The 19,732-nt window shown below is 52.8% G+C and overlaps 1 protein-coding gene across 1 annotated transcript in view; it reads right to left on the bottom strand.

Annotated features, from left to right (window-relative positions):
* Positions 1-19,732, bottom strand: part of ST3GAL1 (ST3 beta-galactoside alpha-2,3-sialyltransferase 1) — a 90,452-nt gene that overhangs the window by 30,326 nt on the left and 40,394 nt on the right. The window contains exon 3 of the mRNA XM_055545718.1: positions 11,137-11,203. The gene's annotated coding sequence lies outside the window, so the exon portion shown is untranslated. The remainder of the gene's footprint in view (positions 1-11,136; positions 11,204-19,732) is intronic.

Genomic DNA, 19,732 nt, shown 5'->3' with positions numbered 1-19,732 from the left:
GTGGGTGCCATGCCGGCTCCAGGCTCACCACTTTCCAGGTTCCACCAGGGGGCGCCCTAACAAGCCCTGCCTCCAGGCTCCCGGGGTAACACTCACCAGCTGCCTCCCGACGCTGCCTCCTGCTGGATCACGGGTGAGTCACAGACCCAGGCCCCTTTAGCCCTTGACTGCTCTGGGTGGTGCCTGGGACTTGACCCCACCCACTCCCAAGGCCCTGTCTGTGAACGATTCACCGGCTGTCTCCCACTCGTCAACTCTCTGACTTCTGCTGGACTTAAATATCCAGGTATCAGACAGAATCCTCACTGTTTTTCCTGCGGACTAAGGCTTTTGAGCTGTGGTGTTGGGGAAGCCTCTTGAGAGTCCCTTAGACTGAAGGAGATCAAACCAGTCCATCCTAAAGGAAATCAACCCTGAATGCTCATTAGAAGGACTGATGCTGAAGCTGACAGTCCAGTACTTTTGCCACCTGATGCAAAAAGATGACTTGTTGGAAGAGACCGGATGCTGGGAAAGATTGAACACAGGAGGAGAAGGGGGTGACAGAGGATGAGATGGTTGGATGGCATCACTGACTCAATGGACAAGTGAGTTTGGGCAAGCTCCGGGAGATGGTGAAGGACAGGGAAGCCTGGCGTGCTGCAGTCCATGCAGGGTCACAAAGAGTCAGACATGACTGAGCGACTGAACAGCAACAAGGGTCATAGAATATCTCTAACCAGATCTGGTGGCCACGGGTAGTGACCTTCGTCCTGTCTCCCCATCTATTCATGCAACCCACCCATCCAGCTGTGTCAGTATCTGATGCTTTCTTTGCTGGACACCTGGCAAGGCACCTAGAGGATCTCTGGGGTGGACACCCTTCAAGGACACGTGGCTTCTTAGGGACCAGCCCGGGTGGGTACGAGACAGTCACAAGTCCTCTGCGGAAGGTAGTATTATCATCACCTCCTTGGTACAGGGCAGAGGTGGGGTCACATGACCATGGAGGGCTGGGGCTGATGCCCAAGCCAGCTCTTCAATACCACCCTCCTGGCGTCTCACCTGGGCACGTGAGGACACCTGTACCACCTCACGGAGCACACCACTGAGCACCACCACCTCTCTTCACTGCTCGATAGTGAAGCCCGCCTGGGCAGCAGTCCATGAGGGACCAGCATCACTAAGGAGGGAATGCCAAGGGCCCCAGGGATTTGGAAGTGGCAGGTTGGTAACAACTGAAGGGAGAAGGGACACAGCTTCTGTGGACGAGGTGGGCATGGAGCTGGACCTTGAACACAGCAGGGGCCTGGGGCTGATGGAGGCGATCGGAGAGGTGGTGGAAACCAGGTGGCTTCCAAACAGTGAGTTGGTGGAGGTGGTGGTGATGGGGGGCACAGTTCTGGAAAACGGGGTGCCCTTAGGAATGACTGTGCTAGGTGGGGGCCCGGTGATGGAAGTCTGTAGGAATGCGGACTTTGGGATGAAGGCAATGGGGAGCCAGCGATGGTCTGTGAGCAGCATAAGGCATCCACACAATCAGCACGTGGAGCCTGGAATGGACGGTGTGCACACCGCATCCCCTGGAGTCTGGAGAGCAGCCCTGACTCCATCTTGGTGCGTTGGGAAGCCCGTTTTGGGGGACTTCACTTTCCTCCACTCCTTCCTGCGATGACTTGGCCCATTTCCCGCACATCCAAGAAGTGAGGCAGGTTGGGGGAACCCTCTCTAGGACTTGTGAATCCTCCTCACCCTAGTGCCTCTTTCCTGCTCCTGTGCTGGGAAGCTGGAGGACAAAGCAGAGGTTCCCAGATGCACCAGCTGGACTTCAGAGCAAGCAGTTTGGAGAAGTACCCGTGAGAAACGTGATTAACCAGGATTAGGGTCATATGAGAAGGAACTGGATCAATTTTCATGCTTTGAGCTGCACAAAAGGGAATTTAAATCCACAAATCTCCTTATGTGTGTAGACTGAGGGATGCTCAAATCAGAGTCCAAAGACATCTACACAATATCCAAAGTGTGTAACATGGTCAGGAATCTCAGGAGTCGCCTCGTGTAGGCACCTCCAGGCAGACACCAGGTCCCAGAAGAAAGAGGGGTTTCTCTGATTTGGGTGGTGGAGAAGTCAAGACAAAGGAAAGACGATTCAGAAGGGTGAAGCTCCCACCACACCCTCACCTCGGGGGTCTGCCCTTGGTTCTAAAGAGCTGGGAGTTCCCTGACTTCCTCCCAGGCCCCCTGACTTCAAGGGGAGATCTGAACTCTAATGATTAACAAGGGGCATCCAATCAGCTCCTGAAGGGGGTTGAGGGGGTTGATCTCTGGTGACTCCCAGAATGTGGGTTCAGATTGCAGGATAAACCCAGTGGCCAAAGAGGCAAGGAGCCCAGCACCCACATGTGTTCTGGGGTGAGCAGGGGCCCCAGAAAAGCATGTGTCTGGCACAAACCATCCCTGGAAGTCAAGGGTCGGAGGACTGTCATGGTGTCTAGTGGGGTGACTGGGATAGAACAGGCCCAGCTCCCTACCCCTGGCCAAGCCCCGTTTGGGAAGAGACGAGGGGCCGCTCTGTGTATTTAACCCTGCAGTGCTCTGGGCCCAAGTCACCCACATGGGGCCCCCTCTCGAGCCCTGAACTTGGGGAAGGAGGGACACCTTGCCCCCTTGATGAGGGGCTGTGCAGCTGTCCACCGGGAGGACTGACAGCAAAGGTGTCTGAGAAGACACGCAAGGATGGTGTTGGGGGCTGCAGCGAGCTCCCAGGGCAGCTGAGATCAGGCAGCCTGTGGGCAGCAGAGGCCCAGTGAGCCAGGCAAGAGCAGAGGGACCAGGGACGACCTGCGCACATGGAGGGCGTGGCAGGAGTCCTCAGAGCCGGGAGCAGCAGGAGGCTTGGAGCCACGGGAGAGACAGGATCCCTGAGTGAGTATTCCCCATTCGCACCCACAGCTGGTGAGTCCTGGAGAAACCACTGCTGGTGTGTGTGTCGGGGAAGGGGCAGGGGACCTGTCTCTAACATCCACAGCTGTGCGTCAGGCGCCGAGCTGGGCGCTTCTCCCAGGCTGTGATGGGGTGGTGCTGCCTCTGTTAAGGTCAAGGCTGAGGGCTCTTGTTCAAGGGCACCTGGCCAGGGATGAGGCTGAGATTCAGTCGAAGGTCCTGAGGGTCCTGGGGGACATCTACCCCCAAGCCTGAGCTGCTCTCACAACTGGAGTCCTAGCTGGAGCCTGACACCCCTGCTGTGGGTGCATCCATGCCGCCTGGAAGGTCACACACCCACTCAGCCCTACTCCCACTCCCACTGCTCCCTACAAAGTGCTCACAGCTACAACCCATCCTCTATGCAATGAGGGAGGCAAGTCAAGCAGGAAGGCAGGAAAGAGTGAGCTACGCTGACCGCCCCCTCCCAGATGGCGAACACTCCCCTTGTGGCCACAAGTGCTTGGGGACAAAGCCGTTCTGCCCCAGCTCCCCAGGCTGAGGGCGGGAGACTGCAGGGTCTGTCCCCTGTTGCCCATCAAAGAGCCTCCCACTTGGGGAGCGTGGCACTTTGAAACCCTCTCGTTCTGCCTAATTTGCTTTAAAGCACAGACTTCCTTTCATCTTTTCCTGAAACGCCGTGGTGAGAGGCAGGCTTTAAAGAGGCTGGCTGCTGCCCTGGGGTCTCAGAGGCTGGCCGGGGTGGCAGGTCCAGGCGTGTCTCGGGGTCTGGTAGAGCGTACCTGACACCAGGCAGGGTCTCCATCCGAGAGTCCCAGCACTTCTATTCTGCCAGCTGGGAGACCTCACCCAGCCGTGGGGCAATGCGCATCTTTGTGTTTGAGTATCCTGAGCTGACACAGGGACCACTGGAGTTTGTGGGAGGGACACTGGGGTAACTACAGCCCTCCCCAGATATACAATACAGGGTAAAAGTGACAGATAACGAAATCAAGCCCGTTTTACAGCAAGACAAGAAAATTTTCCTCTGGAGAAAAATTTAAATACAAGGGTTATCTTTGTCCATGCGGGCCTGCTCCTTCCATTAGAGTATATGCTGTGCGTCCCCGTTAACCAGACCACCATGCCCTTCTCCAGGGGGTCTTCCTAACCCGGGGATCGAACCCAGGTCTCCCGCATTGCAGGCAGACTCTTCACCATCTGACCCACCAGGGAAGCCCGACTAACACTTTGATTTTAGTGTGTGTGTTGTGCATCTGTCTTGACCAGATCTGCTTAGAAGATGGGAGGTCCTGATGGCTCAGAGGGTTAAGAATCGGCCTGCAGTGCAGGAGACCTGAGTTCAATCCCTGGGCCGGGAAGATCCTCTGGAGAAGCAAATGGCAACCCACTTCAGGATCCTTGCCTGGAGAATCCCATGGATAGAGGAGTCTGGCAGGAGTCCATGGGGTTGAAAAGAGTCACACACGGCTGAGTGACAACACTTTCACCTTCTTTCACTTCCTTAGAAGATTCCTCCTTCATCTCCTCAAGGGCCACCACATTCCTCAGGAGATGACCTTTTTTCTTAATCTTGTGAGGGTTCATGAAGACCCATAACCCATTGCTTGCTTTGTATGTGTAGATCTGGATTATGTAAATGGTCCATAACATGTCATCTGACATAGAACTTTTTGTCTCCAAAACATATATAACTGTGCTCTGACTTCTCCAAGCTTTCTGAAAGACTGTCTCCTGGATTATGATCCTCCTGCCATGCTAAGTCGCTTCAGGTGTGTTGAAGAAGAGTCAGTTCTTCGCATCAGGTGGCCAAAGTATTGGAGCTTCAGCTTCAGCATCAGTCCTTCCAATGAATATTCAGGACTGATTTCCTTCAGGATGGACTCGTTGGATCTCCTTGCAGTCCAAGGGACTCTCAAGAGTCTTCTCCAACACCACAGTTCAAAAGCATCAATTCTTCAGTGCTCAGCTTTCTTTATAGTCCAACTCTCACATCCATACATGACCACTGGAAAAACCATAGTTTTGACTAGATGGACCTTTGTCAGCAAAGTAATATCTCTGCTTTTTAATATGCTGTCTAGGTTGGTCCTAGCTCTTCTTCCAAGGAGCAAGCGTCTTTTAATTTCATGGCTGCAGTCACCATCTGCAGTGATTTTGGAGCCCAAGAAAATAAAGTTTCTCAGTATTTCCATTGTTTCCCATCTATTTGCCATGAAGTGATGGGACCAGATGCCATGATCTTAGTTTTCTGAATGTTGAGTTTTAAGCCAACATGTGATCCTCAGGTTGGCTCAAATAAAATTTTCCATTTCTTTCTTAGATAGACTATTGATGATTTTTTTTTTTTTTGGTCCACTGGGGCAAGATCTGAAGAGGCGCTGCCTCAGCTGTTTTCTCTCTTGCTCTATTCTTTTGCTCTCTGGCAACCTGACCCTTTTCACCTTCACGTCCTCCCCTCTCCCAGTGAATGACCAGCATCTTTATCAGGGAAGATCCTGGTGGTGAATTCTACACAGGTGTCTGCACGTGTGCTGTGAACTAGAGCTGCAACTCAAACAGTTTCAATCTCAGTTAAGAAAGGAATAATCCAAAACCTAGAAGGCTGAATTATCAGGGTGAGTTTGCTTCCTCACATTAATGCAAATAATAAGTACATGGTCTTCTGATTCAACATACATACCTAGGTGCTTATTTCCTTCCTATTTTACAGGTAGGTAAGCAGGTGTAGCAGAGAAGGCAATGGCACCCCACTCCAGCACTCTTGCCTGGAAAATCCCATGGACAGAGGAGCCTGGTGGGCTGCAGTCCATGGGGTCATGAAGAGTCAGACACGACTGAGCAACTTCACTTTCACTTTTCACTTTCATGCATTGGAGAAGGAAGTGGCAACCCACTCCAGTGTTCTTGCCTGGAGAATCCCAGGGATGGGGGAGCCTGGTGGGCCGCCATCTGTGGGGTTGCACAGAGTTGGACACGACTGAAGCGACTTAGCAGCAGCAGCAAGCAGGTATAGAGAATAAGTGCCTACTGATAAGCCATGACCTAAGAAATGGTACTAAGAACCTTCACTCCCTTTTGTTTCCTGAACTCAACCTCTGAAAGTATTGACTAAGTTATGTTGTTGTTATTGTTCAGTTGCTAAGTTGTGTCCCACTCTCTGTGACCCCATGGACTGCAACACACCAGGCTCCTCTGTCCTTCACCATCTCCCAGAGTTTGCTCAAATTCATGTCCGTTGAGTTGGTGATGCCATCCAACCATCTCATCCTCTTTCATCCCCTTCTCCTCCTGCCTTCAATCTTTCCCAGCAACAGGGTCTTTTCCAAGGAGACAGTTCTTTGCATCAGGTGGCCAAAGTATTGGAGTTTTCACCTTCAGCATCAGTCCTTCCAATGAATATTCAGGACTGATTTCCTATAGAATTGACTGGTTGGATCTCCTTGCAGTCCAAGGGACTCTCTAGTCTTCTCCAACACCACAACTTGAAAGCACCAATTCTTCTGTGCTGAACCTTCTTTATGATCCAACTCTCACATCCATACATGACTACTGGAAAAACCATAGCTTTGTACAGAAGAACCCACCCTGAGCTGAGGCTCCAGGCATGAAAGGAGTAGGGTCTCCCCCACTTCACAAGTCTCTCATCTCTGACCTAGGACTCCTCTGTTTCTGCCAGCAGAAACACTAACAATTTAGTTATTAGTTCATAAGTGGAATAAATCAAACCCCAGACCTTACACCCATTAGCTTGTAAGTAGAATAAATCAAACCCCAGAGCTTACTTTCCATATCTTAAAGTATTTTGTTATCAGCCAAAATTCCTTGTTGATGGAGTGGCTGTTTCCTGTCCCCTCCAAGCTGGTGAATTCCATGTCTCTGGCACCACTTTCCCAGGAACTTCCCTGGTGCCCACGCCTTTCCTTTTCTCCAGAATTCACATGAGGCTAGGATACACTGGATGAAATGGAATTGACCAGAAGAAAATTTGCACTGATTAAAGGAGAGGCAGACATTAACTTTCATTAGTAAACAAAGGATGTGTTGAGCCAATGAATTTAGAGTAAACATTGTGGAAAACAGAAAACATCGAAAAGTGAAAGTTTCTGAATGTTCACATTTTTGTGACCTTGAGAAATGTTCACATTTTTGTGACCTCAGTCACAGACTCTCTAGAGTTCGACCAGATGTAGAAAACTGTCAGATTGAGCCTTAACTGCTCTGAATGCACAGGCTGTGTTTCTGGTGCCCTTGGCCCTGGCCCCTCATGGGGGCCTGCTATGGGCAGGTGGACAGGTGAATAGCCCAGTGATGTAGATGGGCTTGCTGGTCGACCACCAGGCTGCCTGCTCCCTGGGGAGGAAACAGGGAGGGCTGAGCCTCATGGTACAGGAGCTTTTTGACCCTTTCTTATGAGAAACGTTCAAGTAACCAGGCGGAACTGCTCTCTGATTATTCTTTTTCCAGCTGAATGAAATTCAGTTCATGGAAGACTTAATAAGTCCTTTTGGGCCCTGAAGAAACAGACATATTCCTCTGTTCCAGTAAATAAGTTTCTGGCTCTGCAGCCCCAGGTCTCAGATCAGGGGGAGGTGAGGACTATCTGAAGCTCTAATGTGAATGCCTGAGGCAGGACGGCCAAGGTCGTGCCCTCTTCACTGGGCACCTCTCTGCTGAGAGCTCCAGGTCTACAGAATCAAAGGGGCGCTGCTAGAAGGCTCTGTCCCTGGGCTGGGCTGCTGCCTGCCTTGGAGGTAAAGGCTTGTGGCATTTCAAGATGGCAGAGGATCACAGGGAGGATCAGGCCTTTCCACGTTTTCTTCCCCCCAGGTGCAGACATGAAGGCTCTAGGAGAGGATGTGACCTGTCCCAGGTGGTAAATGTGGTCGCAGCAGGAAGATTAGAAGCTGGCATCCCTCACTCCCAAAGCATGTCCCTTCCAGCACAGCCGGGCTGTGAGCTGCTCCGGAAGGAGCTAGACAAGCATCAGTACCAATAAGGATGCACAGGAAACAAACGGAGCCCCGAGGGGACAGGGTCTGCTCAAGATCACAGCCCGCTAATGGCCAGGCCCACGCCCCCACCCCCATCCCGGGCCCTGCTCAGTGCGCTGGAACCTCCTCTCCTGCACTCAGCTTGAGGTCAGCGGTGCAGCCCCAGCCTACTTTCTTGCTCTGTTCCTGTGATTTTGGAATCCAGGTTCCTGCCCTGCTTGGAAAGACGAGCTTGAACTAGTGCACCACAGCACGCTGAAAACTCAGTCTTGGTTCAAACATGCATTATGAGAATAAATGCAAAGCAAGAATGTGAAACTGTCAAGTGTCACCCAAGAGCACTGTGCGCTGTGCTTAGTAGCTCAATGGTGTCAGACTCATGGACTGCAGCCCACTAGGCTCCTCTGTCCATGGGGATTCTCCAGGCAAGAATACTGGAGTGGCTTGCTATGCCCTCCTCCAGGGGATCTTCCCCACCCAGGGATTGAACCCATGTCTCCTGCATGGCAGGTGGATTCTTTACCGACTAAGCCACTAGAGAAGCCACCCAAGAGTGAACTGTGCAAAGAAGATGAAGGAATGAGACCAGCAATTTCTTGTTAGAGTCACACCTTCCCTCGGCCCCATTCAGTTCTGCCTGATTCTTCTTACCATGCAACAGCTACTCCCTGCCACGGCCCTAGACACGTGGAGGTGACGGATGGAGGGAATAACAGTGATGATCAGGAGCTGTGTTGCTGGGAAGGTGGGGAGGCAAACACCCAGACCATCAGATGCCAAGGGTGCAAAGTACAGTAAGCACATGCTCTGCTCCAGGGCCTTTGGACATCCTCTTCCCCCCACCTAGACTGTCTTAGGGTGGAGCCCACAGGGCTCGCTCCCTCACTGCATGCATGCTTCTGCCCAGCCACTCTCCTTGGAGAGGCCTTCTCCGATCACCCTGAGACAGGATTGCTGTAGGGATCACTCTTGTCACTAGCCCTTTTGCTCAGCTGCATTTTCCCTCACAGCCTAATCACAAAAGGACACCCCTTGCATGCTGAGTTCCTTCTTTCTTTGTCTATGCGTCTCCCCACCAACCAGGGGGCAGGAGCTTCACCAGCGTCCCTCACTGCTGTGTCGACCCCATTGAGAACCACACTGGGGCCTCAATGGGTCCGTGTGGACTGATGGCAGGGTGAGAGGTGGTCCAAGCTCAGGGAGCAGAGTTCATTCTGGTGTGTGCACAGTGTGAGTGAGGGGTCTCGGTCACTTCCCAGCCTCAGTGTCCTCACACAGTGAATGGGACGATTCCAGTGACAACTCAGTCGGCCTGACCCATGAAGGGGTAGAAACAGGTGCCCTCCGATCCCTGGACCTTGTGTCTGGAGGTTTCCAGTCCTCGCTAGGCTCTGCTGGTCCTCGCCCAAGCAGATTGGCCACCCTCAGGGAGAGGAAGTCAGAGCCCAGCCTACAGACTTCCTTTGGTTTTTGCAAAAGCAGCAAACCCCAAAATACTACAAAACCGCACTGTGTATCTGCACGGCACTCAGAGGTGTGGCCTGCAGGTGTGAGAGCTGCCTGCTGAGTCCTTCTGTGGCCGGAACATGACGCAGGTACACTGCTCATGTGGAGGAACCTGGCCTGCCGTGGGGGCCATGGGTCTGGTCTGAGCCTCTGACTGACCTCCCTGGAGTGGGGGGATGGCCTCTGTCGGTCACGGGAGGCTCATCCCTGAACCCACGTGTGCATCTGGCTCTGGGCCTGTCCTGATCAGGGTACAGCGTTGTTTTGATCACATGCCATGTCTCCCTCAGTCCTCTGCCCCCATGGCTCTTCCCTGTCAACCCAGGAATCTGCAAGAGCATCGTCAAAGGCTCACTGATGCCACAGCTGAGAAACCACAGCCGGGGGTCAGTTTTAGCTGTACTTGGTCCATAACCCACTGTACAGATGGAAAAATTGAGGCCCCCATGAAGAGGAGGGACTTAGCAAAGTCCATACCAGGTGATGTGGCAGAACCAGGCTTAGAACCAGCTTTCCAGACTTCTGGACAAGCACATGAATTGTGGTTTTCATGTTTTCTTTAAACTGAATCTCACCCAGGCAGAAACGAGCTACTGAAACTCAGCTTTTCCAGGTCACAAGGCCTGGAGAGTGGACCCCTGGCCCAGCTGCTGGGCCTCCTCATTACCTCTAAGGGGGTTCAAAAACCAAAACTGTTAATAGACCACACCCAAGGTCCACACTGGTGGCCTATGAACGTCACGCCCACTTCCACCCCCACTACAGGGTTTTTCTTTGAGGAGTCTGGAGACCAAATCAGGTAGTTTGCGTGTGGTTGTGTTACTAAATGGGGCTTGTTCATATTCAAAGGGTTTTCAAACATGAGTTCTAGGAAATCTTCTGAAAAGGAAGAGACTAGTTTCAAGGATGAGAAAGAGGAGATGGAAGAGAAGAGACGTGAGAAGCAGGAGGACCAATGCAAAGTGGATGTAGTCAGAGCTAAGGTGAGGCTGCAGGAGGAAGGCTGGGAGAGAGCATCAGTACCCAGTGGGAGCCCATTTAGATACGGGGGGAGGAGCAGGGGGCTCCAGGCTGCACTCACCACCCTGCCCTCTGTCCCACTGTGGGGGACGTTCTTACTTTTTGAATCACAAAGAAAAGACCCACTCATCTTCAAAACAGTCTGGTTACAGTCCACAGTAGGGTATCTGATATTTACAATAAGGGGGTATAATGCAATTCTTATTTGTGTCTGTTGGAGACGTTGATGAACTTGTGTGTCTTAGGCACTCAGTCCTGTCTGACCCTTTGTGACCCCATGGAAACTGTAGCTCCCTAGGCTCCTCTGTCCATGGGATTCTCCAGGCAAGAATACTGGAGATACTGGAGATACTGATATATTTGAACGTGGCAAAAAGTGGAAGCAGTTAACCAGGACAGCTCAGTGATTAGACACACACTCCATTACCTGAACACTGTACAACCAAGTGAGATCAGAAAGGCTTGCCTTCTAAATGCCCTGTAGGCATGGAGAGCCTACTGTGTTCTGGATGCTGCAGGAGCACAGGAAGAAATAAAATAGTCACCAAGTCACAGGTCTCCCACACTCAGGTGGAAGAGGACGATCAAACAGCTTAAGGACGATCGAACAGCTTAAGGCACAGATAACAAGGCAATTAAGAGCAAAGATTCTGGTGTCAGAGAGCTGGGTTCAAAGTCCAACTCTGCCACTTACCGGCTGTGTGATCTCGGGAGAGTCCCTTAACCTCTCTGAGCCTCTGTTTCTTCATCTGAAAAATGGCCTAAAGAGAAAAAAAAAAACGACACTCAGTCTTACAGACAGGGCGTGAAGATCTAAGGAGAGAGCCTACCTCATGCTCAGCTCGGACACAGAGTGAATGCTGAGCGCTGATGAGAAGCGACAGAGACGTGGAGGCAGAGGGGACATGTCACCTTCAGAGTCCCGGGGGTGGGGGGAGTCGGGGGACCTGAGGGTGCAGGCTTCCTGTTCCACACCAAACACGAAAGCTCCGCACTGCCTGATCACTAAGCCGACTTCCTGCTCTAGAGCGAAGACAGGAGGGCGTGCTCAGACCTGGCGACCACTGTGTGCCCTGCACTGAGTTTAAGATGCTTCACACGTGGGTTAACCTACAGCTTCCTGTGGGACAGACGAGACCGAGGATCGTCAGGCAAAGCCTGGCTGTGTCGGAGCGGGGCTGGAAGCCTGTGGGGTCGTAGCCCTTCTCTACCCAGAGGACAGACACGGGCAGGTGGCACTTGTGGGTGAGCTGGTGGCAAGTCCCAGATCACACGTGGAGGCGGGGGACGGGGTCTAATTCCGGAACATTCTAACCGGCAGCAGACCGCTGGGTGTTTTGGGAAGAGAGAGAGAGCTTGAATCTGAGAAATCAGGCGGCGTCATTGCTATTTAGCTGTTTTTCCTAAACGTGGGGGAGCAGGGAGGGCCCTCCCTAAACAACAACAATGATACCCTATGGTGTTATTATTACACATAAGCCTGCAGGCTTGCAGCAGCTCCAGCCTCATGCTCCACCAGCTCCCGTCACCTGTGAGGTGTGCAAACTGCTGTCCCTCCTGGGGGTGGGGGTGAAAACAACCCTACGAATATTCAAACCCCCGGGGCCGCTTTCGCTCCCCCTGACCTGAGCTCGTTGACCTCTGTCCATCAATAATGGATGGCCTGCGCACAGTAGTGTCCGCACGGCAGTCACCCTGGCCGGCAGGAGGGAGTCACTGCCTAGGGTGGGGCTGGCCTACCTCCGACTCTCCATGGAAACCATATGAAAGGAGGACTTTTTATCATTGAATCCCTAGTGGTAAAGAATCCTCTTGCCAACGTAGGAAGCATAAGAGATGTGGTATCGAACCCTGGGTCAAGAAGACCCCCTGGAAAAAGAAATGGCAACCCACTGCAGTATTCTTGCCTGGAGAATCCTATGGACTAGAGGAGCCTGGTGGGTTACAGTCCATGGGGCTGCAAAGACCTGGACATGATTGAAGCGACTTAGCACACGCACATAGTTCATTTACAGGGTTGATACCCTCGCTGTAAGCCCCACCTCTCGGGGTTGGTGGGAGAGGTAGATTTTGAGATTGTACCCTTAAAGCTTCCAGAACCATTCTTGGCACATAGTAGGGACATTAAGAAAGGAGAAACCAGTACTTCTTTCCTCCCTGGGGCTGTCCTGGAGGACAGGCAGGAAACCTGAGTGCCTTCAGGCGCAAGCATTGGTAACTAGAAGCTGCTGGCCCTTCCGCAGGTAGCAAACCACTCCCAGAGATCCTCGGAGTCACTTCACCCGGAGGGGCAGGTCTCGGGTTTGAATTTCCTCAGCGAGGGTTAGGGAGGTGGATGGGGCTGGGTCCCCGGAGAGTGGCTCCTCTTGGCACGCAGCCCAGAGAGCCTTTCTTGGGTGGCTGCCGTGTCTACTGGCTGCGGGCAGCTGCCTCCTCCTCCAAAGGACTGTCCTGGCCAGACAGGAGCTGCCCAGCCAGGGAGGAGACCACCCCTGGCCCCCAGTCTATGACAGAGGGGATCAGAGCTGCTCGACGGTGACCCCCCTTTGCCTCCACGTGGAATTAGCCCTTGGTGGGTGCCCTGTGCCCCTGGGGTCAGGCTGAAGCTTGATTCCATCCCGAGACACCTCCCTGCCCAGCCTCTGTCTCCCCCGCCCTGTCCATCTCCCCTCACTGCCTCCTCAGTAACCCACATGCACCAAATCCCGGCCTCAGGCTCTGCTGGGAGAGACCTGGGCCCCCCAGGTGAGGCAGGTCTGACATCAGGAAGAGAAAGCCTCAACGTGAAGTGCTCTGAAGTTCTGAGAGCTTTTTTTTGCAGAGTGGGGAGGCTCCCAGGGCCACTGTCTGGTCCAAACTCCTGGCTTTATAGAGAGCAAAAGAATGGTGCTGGTGACCCCACGGTGAATGAGGTAACAGCCTTCTCCTCTGGCAGTTCAGTCATCACACAGAGCGGAGCACGGGAAACACTTGGGCAGCCAAGTCAGGGGGATGGCGTGACAGTGTGGGACAGGGAAGCGGGCCCTGGGGTGAACTCCAAGCTGAGCTCCTGTACGAGCCGGACGTGCAAAGACAGGGGTGAGGAGAGCAGAGAGCAGGTGGAGGGGAGAGTCCGTACAAGGTTGTAAGGGCAGGAATGAGCTGGGCGTACTCTGCCCGAAGCCCAGCGCTTTGAGCCAAGGGATGATTTTACAGGACGAGGAAGTAGGGCCTGATCATGCGGCTCCCCTCCCCCGGGGCGGGGGGAGCAGAGGCTTGTCACCCAGCAAATTAGCAAAGACGAGCGACTCTTCATGACCCCAACCTAGTCACCTCCTCTAGTTGAGCTCTGTCCTGGGGAAACCAGCACATGCCTGTCCCACTGGGGTTTCCCAGGCCAAGTCCATCTTTCACAGAGAATATTTGAGCCAGTGATTAAGGCTCATGAGTCAACCAATTAGTGGCCCTTGGAACATCAGTTCCACTTTCCAAAGAGCTTCTTGGGCTTTCAAGTGAAGGCGCCCGGCAGACATGAGGCTGATAAGCATTTCGACAAGGCCCATAAATCTGCCCCCCTTCATGTCATCCCACATCAGATGGGCAGGGCGCAGGAAGCGTGGGGAGCACTTGCTGGGGAGAGGAGTCAGGGCGGAGTACAGGCTTTTGGGCGGGGTGCTTGTGGCCATCCAAAGGAAGCTGCAGGTCCTGGCGCTCGCTGGCCGGGCAACCTGAAGCCAGAGCTGAAAGCATCTGGAGCCTCAGTCTCCTCCTCTGGAAAATGGGGACGGCAAGAACCACGAGAGAGTGGGCTAAAGGTCGCAGGCAAGCTGGGGACAAGTGACTGGTCTTCATTACTGACAGTCACGGGCCTGGACTCGGCGGTCCTCCTCTGCCCGGGGCGCCGACCCCAGCTGGGAGCAGCACGGGGACACCAGGCAAAATCCATCACGGGTTACGGACAGAGCCTGGAGTAGAAATCTGAGGGCGCCCACCTCCTATTCTTCCTTTCTGAGTCCTCACGCTGTACTTCACACAAATAACCTCTGACTTTTTCAAACAGGATTTCAAGTGATAAAAGAAAGTGTTTGTTGCCACAAGCACACAAAGGGCAAAGAAAGGAAACCCTTGTCATTTCCCTCTTTAAATCTGCAGCCTTAATATCCAGCACCCTGAATTAAATCTTTTTGATATACTTGCACATTTGGGCAGTAAATACTCTTCTCTGGTTTTAAAAGATTGACAAACACATTTTGAAAATTCTCATCAAGGCAAAGCTTGCTAAGGGACAGAAAAGCAAGGTTATCTGGGCTTGGAACTTTCATTAATGGTGTATGGGGAGAGAGATATGCAGGAAATCTGCAGTCCTTGTGAAAGTGGCAAAGATGAACAGAATGGAATTGTTCTGGAGCATCTAATAACACAGAAGAGTGACTGTCTTCAACAAGACCTACTATGTGTGCAGCATTAGAACGTTTGAGTGGATGTTTTACTGTGTAAAACACTTTATGTGGATAAAGCTATTCAATCTTCCAAACAGCCTAGTATCAGGTACCTTATCATCACCCCATATTTGGGCAAGCACAGAGAGGTGAAGTCACCTGTCCAAGGTCACACAGCGAGTCACGGCAGAGTCAATACCAGAAACCAGATTGCCAGGCTCTGGAGCTGACGTCAACAGTGACAAACGATCCTAAGGTCTCTCCCCTCCTCTTTCTACAGACCTTGATGGTGATACATCATCGTTTCCATTCTTAGGAAAGCCCATTGAGTTGCAGAAGGTGAAGGGCTTTTCCCAGGTCACAGGCCAGCTATGAGTCAACTCAGGGACAGTCCAGGTCCCAAGCCTCATTTCTGCCACGTGTCCCAAGGCTAACCAAACCAGAAGTGGGTCGGAAGTGAGCTGGGAGGAAAGAACAAAACCATTCAACCTGCTCAAATTCAGAGAACCAAATGGATCTGCCCTTTGCCAAACCAGTTTGGGTTTTCACATGAACAATTAAAATTCTTTAACAGGAAATTTGTATCTTAGGCACAGCACAGGGTATAAGGAGATCTTTGAAACTAACACTTTCACTTTTCACTAATTAGAATGATTCAAACAGCAAAGAGACGTCATTTCAAACCTATCAGAATCTCGAGGATGACAACATCTGACCTACTCCTGACCTCTAGTTCCTCCCGCCCCACAAGGCACACACCCAGGAAAACCTCCAACTGCGATTTGGGAATCGCAGACTCGCCCAGAGTGGACCAGCGTCTACGCACTGGCTCAGCATCTCCCGGGAGCGTGGTGCTCAGAGTGGACGTGCCCTCCTCACTGTGGGAGGGGAGTCAGTGGGAGAGACCAGGAGGAGTGAGCTCCGGCTTGTCCCCTTTCTTCCTTCTAACAGATGCCCAGGCTCCTTCAGGTGGCTCCTTCCCCTCCTCCGAGTGCCCTCTATGGGGTGGTAAATACCCAAGCCGCCTGCCTACAACATGAGCACAAAGGGTCCCTGGAGACTCCTCAGACTTCTGTGTTCCTTGGGCAGTGAGATGCCCTCCTGGGGCCCTGACCTCTGAGCGCATGCGCGAGGCTGGAAGGAATGAGGTTGTGGGGGGTGCAAGAGCCTGCATTCCAGGTCCAGACATCACTTGGGTCTGCCCTCTGAGACCCTGCCTTCCTAGTCCAGGGCTCAGGGCTGTCTCTGGCATACTGTGGCTCAGCCAGTTTCAGAGAAAGGGAGGCCACACTGCTAGCGTCCACACTGGCCTCCGCCCATCCTATCAGCAAAATCCATCTCCCTCTCACTGTCTCGCCCACCCTCCTCACACCTCACCGTCTGGATCACTCACCCTCCCTTCCTTGATGTCTTCTGGGGTGATCCAGCCTCCTCCCCCCCACCTCACTGTCTTCATTTCTTGGACCTCTTGTTGCCCCACCCACAGTCTTGGCCTTGCGACAAGGGCCTGTCTCGGGGGTGAGATCCTTGCTATTTTCTCAGGGGACAGCACTTCCCGTGAAAGGCCAGGAAGCTGGCCCCCTCTCCAGGGACCACACTCCTAGAGCCCCCAGCCACCTCCGTCTGCCTCACCCTCACAAGTGCTCCCCTGCCCTCTCTGCTCTCTTCTGGCTAACTCCACAACTGCACTTGAACTCACCAAGTTCAACCTGCCTCAGGGCCATTGAACTTGCTGACTGGGCCGACTCTTTCTCATCCTTCCTTTCCCAGCTCAGATGTCCCCCTTTGGTGAGAAGGAATAGAAGGGCAAAGAGTTGACATTTCTCCAGCTTTTTCTTCATCAGTTTACACCCATCCACTTGATTATATTGACAATAACTCCCGACAGCAGCAGAGCAACAGTGATGAACACGGGCAGCCCAGGGTCACAGCCGCAACATAGGGACCTGGAACTGCTCGTGACCAACTCCAAGCTCAGGGTCACTTCTCGAAGCCATGTGGCTGACCACAAAGGAGAGGAAACATCCCCCTAGACTGCCTGAGATTTCACAGGCAGACTCTAAAGACACCAGTTCAAGGGCAATCAGACTGCCCAGGCATTCGGCTGGAGGCACCCTTCAGAGCGAGGCCAGAGCTGGTCTCTGCACCCTTGGTGCTGAAGGCTTTAGTTCAGCAAGTACACAAAAAGCTCCCCTGGGGGCAGGAGTGCCCTAGCCACCCTGCCCACTGCACACCAGCTGTTTCCTGCTGATTGGTGATGGGTCAGAATTTGCTGTCTGCTGCATTCTTTTTCAAGCTTTTATAGAAACCATTCCAGGGCCGTTTATGACAGCACAGTCGCTGGACAGTCCCAGAGAGGAGGCCTAGACGCCCTGGCCTCACCCCCAGACTCTGCCATTACCAGCTCTGTGACTCAGAGCTGGTGGTGCCTTGCCTTCTTTGGGCTTTAGTTCCTGCCTCGGAACAAGGTGAAGTTAGGAGCCCATTGGGATGGGCTCAGTCTTGTCTCTCAGTCACGTCTGACTCTTTGTGATCCCTTGTATTGTAGCCCGCCAGGCTCCTCTGTCTATGGGATTCTCTAAGCAATAAAACTGGAGTGGGTTGCCATTGCCTTCTCCAGACGATCTTCCTGACCCAGGGACTGAACCCACGTCTCCTGTATTCTTTACCACTTAGGCCCTGGGAAAGCCCAGTGGGATGTCGGACCATGATTTATCTACCCAGGAACTTTGATTCTGAGCCTCAGTTTCCCGATCTGTCAAATGTGCTAAGTCAGAGGATGTGGAAACTTCTGCCGCACAAAGGTATTTTGTCTGTGCCATACGTGTGTGTGTGCACACACTCCGTCACTCAGTTGTGTCCAACTCTTCTGTGACCCCATGGGCTCTAGCCCGTCGGGCTCTGTCCATAGGATTTTCTAGGCAAGAATACTGGAGTGGGTTGCCAGTTCTTCCCACAGAGGATCTTCCCAATCCTGGGATCGAACCCAAGTCTCCAGTGTCTGTTGCACCGAAGGCAGATTCCTTATCGCTGAGCCACCAGGGAAGGCCCCTGTGTGGTACAGCCATTGACAAAACTCTGAATTAGCTATAACTTTAAAAAAATCAGAAAGCTTATCATAAAAATCAGGCTCTCTAGCTTCTTTCAATAAAGAAGGAGAAAATTATGGAAGTCTGAGCTCCCATTCCCCAAAGCAACAATTCCCTGCAGTGAGCAGCAGCCATGACCTTTGGTCAGAACTTGCTTCATTTCCCAGTTTGCTGCAGGCCTTAATCATCCCTATTGTCTTTGTACCACCCACATGGTCACTATGAACATAGGGGACTAGGACTCCTGGATGAAAGGTCCTGAAGGTCCCCTCTGCTCCTGCTTTTGGTGACTTTCCTGATATTTTTCATCCTCACTAGTGCTCCCCTGCCATCCCCTGGGGTAGAGAGTGGAGGGCCACCAGCTTGAGGCTGCGACCTCCAGGGCTGTCCTCCCCGTGCTACGGAAGAGGGAGGCCCTGCCTCTGCCAGGATTCCAATCCCCTGGTCAGCGGAAAGATGATCGCCTCCAGAACACACCAACCAGCCATCAGGCCACAGGGAGCTCCCTGCTGCCGCTGCAGCCTCCTATAATTACCTGCAGTGTGTAATAAAGCCCCGCTGAGAAACCTTAGAAAGGACTCCACAAGGAGAAGTGTTTCCTGGGTAATTTCCTGATCATAGAATTTCAGGGTTAGAAGGGACTTTATAAAAACTTCTAGACCAACCCACCATCTGATGCTTCAATCTCCTCCAGAGCGGCTGACACGATACCTTCCATCAAATCCTGACGAGGTGCCCATCAGGAGCTGAAAACATAAAAAAGGCAGCAAAGGCAGCCCTGCCCGCAAGTCCTCCCAGGCTGGGGAGGCCAGTCTGACAAACAGACAGTGAGGAGGCAGGATGTGCTCAGTGGTGTCCGACTCTTTGGGACCCCACGCGCTGTAGCCCGCCAGGCCCCTCTGTCCATGGGGATTCTCCAGGTGAGAATGCTGGAGTGGGTTGCCATTTCCTTCTCCAGGACACAGGATGGCATGGGCTCTGATTCTCAACAGCCACCACGAACTCAGCCCATACTATACGCCAAACGCTCTGCATAAATCATCTCAGCGAATTCTCAGGAAAGCTCTTCCTCGTTTGCAGGTGAGGACTCGGAAGCTCATAGAGGTTAAGGCCCTTGGTCAAGGGTGCTGGAGCAGGCTTTGAACCCAGCGATATGAGACTCCAGAACTGGGTCTGTAAACATAACCTTAGCCTGCAGTTCTGGAAGGGTGGCTGGGGAGCAGAGAGCGGAGGCTGGGACCCAGAGCCTGCCGAAGGGACAGATGTCTGTCCTGAGTCCAGAAACAGACGCAGAAGAGAGAGTGAGCCCAGAGTGGGAGAGGAGCTAGGCAGAGGGCAAGACAGGCCCAGGGGTCTGGGGCCTCGGTAGCCATCAGAGAAATGCCAGTAAAAACAGAATGAGACACCACTTGACATCTATCAGCCTGGCAAAAAATTAGCCGGCACTGTGATGCCAAGTGTTGGTGGGCGGACATGGGAAGTCACGCCCCGTGGATGGGAAGGCGGACTCAGCAGTGGTCCTCAGACACGGCCTGGCAGTAATGTGGCAAAAGTTACATGCAGGCACCCGCTATGCCCCAGCAGTTCCACTCCCAGCTATCCAAAGTGCTCAGGAGTCTATCTGGAATGCTCTTATGCATGGAAGAAAAATTCTGGTTCACAAAGAATTTTTTAAAACATGGGGAAGTGTTTCTGTTGTAATGCCAAGAGGGCAGGAGGCAGAAAATACATGGGATAAAAACAGAGCCACCTCGTAGGGTAACCCAAGAAGGGCCGAGGATTA

Source organism: Bubalus kerabau, chromosome 14, assembly GCF_029407905.1.
Source record: "Bubalus kerabau isolate K-KA32 ecotype Philippines breed swamp buffalo chromosome 14, PCC_UOA_SB_1v2, whole genome shotgun sequence".
Classification (NCBI taxonomy): domain Eukaryota; kingdom Metazoa; phylum Chordata; class Mammalia; order Artiodactyla; family Bovidae; genus Bubalus; species Bubalus kerabau.
The sequence above is the reverse complement of the archived record's forward strand: the minus strand, read 5'-3'. Positions and strand labels throughout refer to the sequence as shown.